Below are 9121 nucleotides of genomic sequence, written 5' to 3'. Positions count from 1 at the left end.
ACGCACCGAACCACCACACGTTGCGCCACACGCTGCTTAAGCAGCAGACAGGCGCCAATGCTGTAGCGAACGATGGCGTCGGGTAACCGGCATTGTGCCCAACAACATGCGGACTACATTAAAGACTACTGGTCGCGTTTCGGGGGGGGGGGGGGGGGGGGTTCAGGAAAACGAGGAAAACGTTCGTCCTGCAAACATGTGCAGGCAACTAAGACACCCTTCCGACGGTGATTCGTTGCGTTTGGGGACGTCTTCTGGGGTAAAAATGACACACTTTCGCCCCTGTAAACACGTGCAGGCGATTAAGCGAGCGTCCAGCGTCCGCAGCGACTGCTCCCCCGTGGGAGAAAGAATCGTTCCTTCCTTTGCCCAAGGATGAACTGGCAAGCCGAGGACCCCAAACATATTTAAGGACATGCCGGGCCATTGTTTCAATTTCGCTATTTTCGTACTGAAGTTGCGCCGGGGCAACACCACCTAGATAGCACAAGGCCTATCCACTCTGAATCATGATGTCATGCTACCTGGCCCGACTGCCATAGAATCTAATTGGGTTGTTCCCGAGTAAGCAGCGGTGATTTCGATGTCACTGCTTTCGTCACGCCAGGCTTGGCAAGGGAAATTTTGCACCATCTAGCACGACGTCATGGATCGGAGTGAACAGGCCTTGTGCTATCTAGGTGGTGTTGGCCGAGCGCGACGGTGCGCGGGCCGCCTCGGCTGACGTGGTTTTGGACGCGAGCGCTCGCTACCCTCTCGGCGCCATCGCCGACGTCCGCGCGGTGCTTCGACGGCTCCCAGCGGGCTCGACGGTCCCAGTCGACGCTGTCGTTCTGCTCAACGTCTTCGGCCTCTCAACAGACCAACGAGCAATCAACAGGTGTGTCTGTATCTGTAAGCGACGGCAAGCAACATTACCTTGGTTCTGTCCAGCTACGTGGTAATTTGCATATCTTTAAAGTTTGGCCTAAGTTAACTGAAACACCCTGTACCTGTATACGTATATATTCGTTTGTAGTCTACGGAGGGCGGTGGATTCTTGCTTGCTTAATTTTGGATGTGGTAGCGGATACTGTCTTCTTTCGAGTCGGTAAGTGTTGCAATATTACGGCTTAGTTGATGGGAATGTCCTCCGACCTCGTCGCTTTCCGTAGCCCGTGCGGCACGAAATCCCCCGGCTGGTATGCTCTCGGGCATGTGCTGCTTCGTTTGCTGCCAGGTGTTCGTCGCCTGGGATCCATGCATGCGAAGTAGGTTTCGGGGACTTGTCGTCATCTAGTTGTTTCTTTTAGAATCTCCACTGCCGCGGCAGAGATTAGGCCTTTTTTTTTGTAGGTTTCTGCACGCGGTTTGCGAGTCGCTCAAGATGATGGCTGTGTCCTTGCATGTGGGGGAAAGAAAAAAAAAAGAACCAGAATGCTCGCCTTCCAGCAACCGCGACTGCATGGTAATGAGGAAGTAAACGCTTCTTGCGGACAGAATGTATTCGAATTGCGCTTAGTACGTATGCGCATGCTGCCTCCATGATGCGTTGAAGGTTGCCGTCGTACTCGCTAGTAGTCAGAAACTCCACTTAACAAAAGGATCGGTATAATTTGTGTGAGCCCGCGATTGTGTGTGTGTGGAGCGGGGGGGGGGATGCGTGCGTGCGTGCGTGTTTCGCCTCTTTATGCACTCGCTCAAAGCTTCGCTGTATGTAGATCTACTGCTTTTTTTATTGCGATAGCAATTATATGGACACTTCAACCGGATTTCTGCCGTCGGCGTCGCCGTCGCCGTGAGGTTCCGTATAGATAAAATCTTCGCCGCGCGCCGTATGCCCCAGCGGAAGCGTGCGCGGGGACGCGCGCTATCACGGAGAGCGAACGCACTCAATCTCCCACGCGCAAGCAAGGAAGCGGAAAGCCAGCGCCGGAGGGAGCAGGGGGGGGGGGGGGGGGGCACTTCTCTGCCAACAACCGCGCTCGTCGCTCGTCCGCACAGTCTCTTATCTCTCCCACGCGCAAGCAAGGAAGCGGGAAGCTAGCGCCGGAGGGAGCGGGGGGGGGGGGGGGGGGGGCGCACTTCTACGCTGCCAACAACCGCGCTCGTCGTTCGTTCGACCGCACCGTCTATCTCCACACGGCTCTGACCTTTATGCGCCGTGAATTCGCCGCTCAGTTTCCGTTGAAGCGATAGACCGCAGATACCTTCGCCCGCTGCTGCGCGGCGAAGGTACGTTGCGCTGCCAGCGTTTTGACAGTCGTTGGCTGCAGTCATTCAGTGTGATCTATTCATGTTTGTTTGTGCGCGCTCACACCACGCTTGTTCATTCAGTTAGTAATAGTCGGGCCACATTTTCCAACGCACGCTACACATGCAATGCTGCCCAGATCGGCAGTGCAGCACTACAGGTGTGTCCCTTCGCACGCGCTGCTTACGGTAAGCGCTTCTCATCAACACCACCGTTTCACACGCGCCTTCTCGTGGTCATCGAGTCTCTCTTCATGTCGGCCTACTTACGCCGCAGCACACCTGCTTACTTAATCAGCTCATGTTTACTACAATTCATATTGCTACCAAGGCCGCTCACCTTACTTCGTATGACATTGCTGTGTTGCTATCGCATTCATTGCTTCGCCCTTAGGGCGAAACTGTGACATTTTTTTCAGTAATAAGAGCATTAGAGCATAAAGTATACGCAGGCGACGAAGCATGTTGAAACAACTTACAACGCAGCTGTCGGAACAAATATTCAGTCAAAGGCCTCAAATTCAGGCAGAGTCACTACGGAAGTCAAGAAAGATGGGAGAAAGATTCGATGACGCGGGGATCACACTCCGGCCACGGCGGACGCATTACGGTGATCTCGAAATGCCACAACGCCCGTGTACCGTGCGTTGGGTGCATTCTAAAGCACCCCAGGTGCTCAAAATTAATCCGGAGTCCCCCAGTCTAACGGCATGCCTCATAATCAGATCGTGGTTATGACCCAGAATTTCATTCGATATTTCAGTATCGCGTTTGTTGCTTCATTGCCTTATTCCGTAGAGAAGAGAGTCGTTAACCAACCTATCCGTAGGGGTAGTATCAGTGGCGCACCGACGGGGGAGAGGGGGGGGGGAGGGTTCGCGTGTTGTAACCACTCGCACAAGGCAACGCTTTGATGCGTTGCCTCGGGGGGGGGGGGGGGGGGGGGGGGTTAACTCGGCCTCGAGTTAACCCCTCCCCCCCCCCCCCCCTTTCACGCGTCCAGCCCCACCAGTCCAACGTGTACCTTCAGTGCTCTGTTCACATTGTCATTACAATTCAGGAGGTGGCTTGAGGTCGAATTTTAATTATTAACAAAAACACTCTATATCAGTGTCTTGTATTTATTCATTCACTCTTAAATTAAGTTGAGTAAAACGCTGACGAAATAAACATCGTCATCATCCTTGGTGTCATTATTATAATTATTAGGCATTTTAGTTGCTGTTGGATTCCTCTGGCTAGAGCAAGGAAATTGCATATTGAAATGCAAATTTGCAATTTTCAACATTCGCAAATGCGCATACACCGAAAATATATTGAAATTTCAAAGTGTTTGGTTCCCCCCCCCCTCACCATCACCACCACCACACAAAATCACCCCCCCCCCCCCCCTGGCAGATTTCCTGGGTGGGCTATGGGTAGTATTGTTAGTATAGGTACAGTAGCATAGCTGCATCTAAGCCTTTCGTCGTATTTGTGTTGTTTCCTGCAACGCGAGCGCCGCTGGAGACCATGTGGGCGCACAATGGGAAGCGATATCTATGGCCGAACACCTTGCCTTGCAGTACTTTGGATTTATCGCGCAGAGAGTTCTGAAACCAGCTCCGGCGCAAGAAGTACAGATTTTTGCAGTGTACGTGCCCCCGACCTGCAGCCACAGAAAATTCGGGAGACATGTTCCTCCCTTGTTATAAGGTTACCTTAAACGAAGGATGCTGGATAACGTTCTGTAAATTTTGTACCTAGCATTTTTTTCTTTGTACGTCTCATTCTTTCTTTGTTAGCACTATCACTTGATCATGTCATTTTTCCGCCTCCATGTGATGCCTTCTTCATATGGCAAATTAACCATTTCACACCGCTGATTAAGTGTCTTGTACGTTATCGTAATAAACGCGATTTCAACGCAAGATATCTGCACACCCAAGGCAGCCGGCAAACTTTTTTTGACGATGGCTGGCGCAGATTGGGCTGCTAAGCACGAGGTCGCGGGATCCAATCCCGGCCACGGCACCCTCATTTCAACGGGGGCGAAATGCAGAAAACACCCGTGTACTTAGATTTAGGTGCACGTTAAAGAACCCCAAGTGGTCCAAATTAATCCGCAGTCCCCCCTACTACGGCGTGCCTCATAATCAGATGGTGGTTTTGGCACGTGAAACCCCATAATTTATTTATGGTGGCGAGTTGCTTGAGTGAGAACATTTGATGAGAAAAGCCGGTTTGGTATTAGCGGAAGCCATACACATTCCAGCAAAGCAAACTCTTGGGGAATTCCCAGACGCCGCCGCCACCGCGTTCACAAATAAGGGCCGGGTCGCTGCCTATTTAGACGCCTTCCCGTTTAGGGTCAACCGGGTTTTTTGTCGTCGTTCCAAAAAAAAGAAAAAAAAGAAAAAACAAAAAAAAACAAGCGAAACTCGAAAGTGAAAGAGGAGCGGCGGAAAGGAAGAACCTTGGACCGGGAAACGCGCGCTCGAAGAGTTGATAGGATGAGGAGAGCAGAGTGTTCGCAGCGTTTGGTCCCAACTACGACGTCGTCGAGGCCACGTGGCGTGGGGGGGTTTTGAATCGATCGATCGCGTGGAGGAATGGAGTCAGTGACTGAGCGTCGGAGTACGAGGAGGAGGTTGCAGGTGGCATTCCGGACCCACGGATGTAGATGCCGGGTCATATTCTGCGCCCTTTCGATTCGTATCGAAATCGCTTCGATGTTGTTAGCTTCTGCATCTCGTAAACGTTGCTTCGACTGGCGCATCGCACCGGTTTCATTTCGCGGGTGTCAAAGGTCCGCGACGAACCCTTTGCCGAGAAAGAGAGAAACATATTCGGAGAGGGTGTGCGAGACCCGAGTGCGCTCAGTGTTAGCGCCCGCAGCGCGCGCTGCGGCCGGCGACGGTGGCGGCCCCAAACGGCGAGCGAAGGGAGGAAAGGGGAGGGAAAACGGACGGCGCGCGTTTTTTTTTCCCGCCGGTTTCGGAGTCGGGGGGGTTTCGGTTAGGCCTAGGCGGCCGCGCGTCATGCCCGACGTCGGCGGCGAGCCACGATGCGCCGGGTCGTCGCGCCGATAGCGCTGACGCCGAGCGCCGCGCGGGCGCCGCGCTGCCTCCATGAAGCGGCAAAACGTGCGCACGCTGTCGCTGATCGTGTGCACCTTCACGTATCTGCTCGTCGGCGCGGCCATCTTCGACGCGCTCGAGTCGGACCACGAGGGCAGGATGCACGGGGCGCTGACGTACATCGAGGACATGCTGGTGCGCAAGTACAACATGAGTGCCGACGACCGCAAGATCTGGCAGACGGTGGTCATCAAGATGGTGCCCCACCGCGCCGGCACGCAGTGGAAGTTCACCGGCGCCTTCTACTTCGCCACCACGGTGCTCACGACCATCGGTGAGTCCCCTGCCCGTGTGCGTGGGCAGCGGGCGCTCGTTGGCGTGGGCGCCTCGACGGTCCCCGTCAGGCGAGGGCGCTCCGTAAAATGTGCCCGGGGCCGCTGTTCGCAGATGCGCATGCCTTTCGTGTGTGTGTGTGTGTGGGCCGGAGTACGGCTTTTGGCGTGTGTGTAGAGACGGGCACGAGCTCGATCGCGCTGGCGCGGCTCAATTTCGGCGGAGGTGATCGGCAGGTAGGTTGTATGTGCCGTGCTTTTTGCGCAATGAATGGAGGGGGGTGAAGCGTGGCAGAGCTCGCTGGCGCCGACAGCGCTCTCCGCGAACGCACTGCCTACACCCACTTGGCGAAATGTGTTCGCGCGAATCGAGTGCACTGAAGGCTGTGGATTGTGTAATTGCATAATTTCCGTAATTGCGTGTTCACTTTCTAAGCTTCGTCGTGTGGTCTACAGTGCGCTGGTTGTGAAGACTAGTGTAAAGGCAGTACTGCTGATGAAGTTCAGATTGCTCATTAATTGTTTGCTACCTACTATTTCCCTGCACTTTTCGCACAAGCCATCCAACAACCCAGGTGAAGAATTATTGTCGCTATGCTCGCGTTCACAGTTTTCATTCAACAAGTAGTTTGGAACACAGTACATCGTGCGATCCGTCGTGACATGCCGTCACACGACTTGACGATTGTCAGTACACTATCACGCAGGTCTCCTTTATGCGGAACAGCGGCCTAACTCAGATAGATTTTTATTCGTAAATGTTCTTTGTCATTGGCCGGCAACCTTCGTGAATAAAATGTCCAGCATCACGAATGGCTGGAATTTTTTCTTACGAAAAATTCTATCGTAAGAGTTTTTTTTTTTTTTTTTGTGAACACATTGCTCGAAATCTCAGCGTCATTTAGACGAAACATATAAACCCTTATATCGTGCTGAGATCCGAACACAACTGTGGAACATAAACGCTCTTCAAGGTGGTTTTTATTGTCTACATGTTACGAACTAAAAAAAAAAAACATTTTCTTTTAATTTATAAGCCACGGATACATGCCAAAAGCTGCGTCTCCATGTACGTCTCAATGTAATAATAATAATAATAATAATAATAATAATAATAATAATAATAATAATAATAATTTTATTCGAATCAATATACAAGACTGATATGTGACAACGTCTGGATCCTTAGCCACAGGCTTGCAGTTATACAACGAAAAATAAACGTTTCAGACAAGGGCACAATCTTTTTTTTTTTTTGTATTAAAAGTCACGAACTTTGTGGAGCGAAAAAAAAATGAAATACAACCAAACAAAAGCTAATAAACAAGGGTGCAGACCGCCGAAGGGAGCGAAAAGGCCACGGCCCCGCCCGGCTCGGGCTCGCGCCAGCTCCCGCATGCTGACAACACAGCCATCAGCACCCAAAAGCGGAAAGGCTTGATTGCTGTCCAAACTGCTAAGTGTCGCCCACGACGGTAGCCCCCCATCGTCAGTGAGGCAGCATGCATCAGAGACAAGACCCATGGCCAGCATCCCCCCCCCCCACGGCAGCCCGCACACATGCATGCTGGCCATGAGAATACATGAAACTGTTACACGTAACCTCATTGTACACATATGCGAAGTTTCACGAACTGGACAACCATTCAACCGGTTTAGCTGTTTGCCTTGACTAACATGCAATTGACTAACATGCAATTAATATTCAATAAGCGTAGCAAGAATATACACTGATACGCTATACATACCTTTGATGCACAGTATGTCGAGCGACACTCACATTACTATACATCCATATACACATACGTAGAAGCAATAAGAAACTAAAACAGTAGCGCTGTATCCAGTTGTTGACATCGTTGTAATTTTCGTTACCGCCTAATCAGTATAGATCATAAAGCAAGAATTCTTTTACCATGGTATTAAAATTAACTGAGTGCTTAATGTTTATAGGAAGCGAGTTCCATATTTTGACACCTATATAACGTATGCGTCGCTGGCCGTACTGGTTGTGACATATCGGAACCAGAAATTTCTAGGGAAAAGCTGAGCGACTGTTAAATGTCTATCCATTGAAGATAGTGGCAGGAAACGGCGTGTTGCATTCAGTTATTGAGCACAATAATAAGGCAACGCGGTAATCTCCTAGGCGAGATAGCGACACGACTTTGCAAGAAAAACACTTCTTGATGATGTAGCAAGGCTAGCGTAGTTGATTATCCGCAAAGCTCTCTTCTGAAGTCGTACTACGGGCTCTAAGTACGTCTTGTAGGTAAGTCCCCAGGCTTCAATACAATAGGCTAAGTCAGAATGAAGGAGACAAAAATATAAGGTTCTCAACGTTTCGAAACTGAAATGACTCCGCATGCTTCGTTCGTAAGGAAGAAGCATGCAGAAGAGAGCTTACCACACAGCCTGTCGATATGAGGCTTCCAGTTAAGAGCCGAATCGAGGGTGACCTCTAAGTACAGCATTGAGTTGACTTTTTCCATTTTATCACCCTATTTCTATTTTTACCTCCATGTCTCCATCTCCTCATGTTTTCTATGGTAAAAACTGCATTTCATTGCTCAAAGGCAGAGATGAAGATGGAACTACGTCTAGTACGTTGCCATGGTGCTGCCGCGTCCGGTATTTTCACGCAAACTCAGTGCTTACGAAACACACTTGAAGGTTGCTTTCGGCCGCCTGGGACGACACAGAGGTCCAGATCAATTGAGTGTCAAAGTTCTCGGAAGCGGATGACAAAAATACGACTAAACCACTTCTTTACAGTTACACATGCGCCGTACTTCATACCCAGAATGAATATTTTGCGTAATCACTTGCGAGTGAATTTCGAAAAAAAGAAAAAAAAAACGTTAAAGCCAATGTGCAATGCATTGTGCAAGGGGTCTTAGGATGATATACCGCAATTTGTCGTAACACGAATGTAAACTATGATTTCCGCGAAGCAGCGACTCAGTTTGTGGTCGTGCCCCAACGCAAGTCCGAAATGACAGCCGGAAATCTTTAAGCCTGTATTTCTTGTCGTGTGTTTTGCACAACGTTCACTGTTGCTCAAGCTCCCTAAGCTTTGAACATTTGGCGTAAATCTTTCTTCAGTAGCCGCAAGAAAGCGTGGAGAAGGTGTAGAACTGACAAGAAAGCATTATTTTTGTTGGTGTTATTTACGCGTCCTTTAACTTTATTTCTCTCATACGTGGAGACGGACATAAACCACGAAATCGGTTGCTGATCTCAAAATTTTGGGGGTCGCTAACACACTCTCTTTATCCTGGCTGAACAGCTTCATTGTAATAGACGTTCGTACGTATACGAGCCAGGTTTACAGCTATACGACAGTCAGAAGCTCGAGATTAGGTTTGCTGTCTTCATTTTTTCCCCTCTCGATTATGGCATCCATCCGCACTTCTAGTTCCAGTGTTGCAGAACAGGTTGCCATTGCTCTTGCTTTGACGGAGGGTGTACGTGACACGATTTATTCAGGCTCGAAGA

Source organism: Dermacentor silvarum, chromosome 7 (assembly GCF_013339745.2).
Source record: "Dermacentor silvarum isolate Dsil-2018 chromosome 7, BIME_Dsil_1.4, whole genome shotgun sequence".
NCBI lineage: Eukaryota > Metazoa > Arthropoda > Arachnida > Ixodida > Ixodidae > Dermacentor > Dermacentor silvarum.
This window is presented reverse-complemented; position numbering follows the sequence as displayed.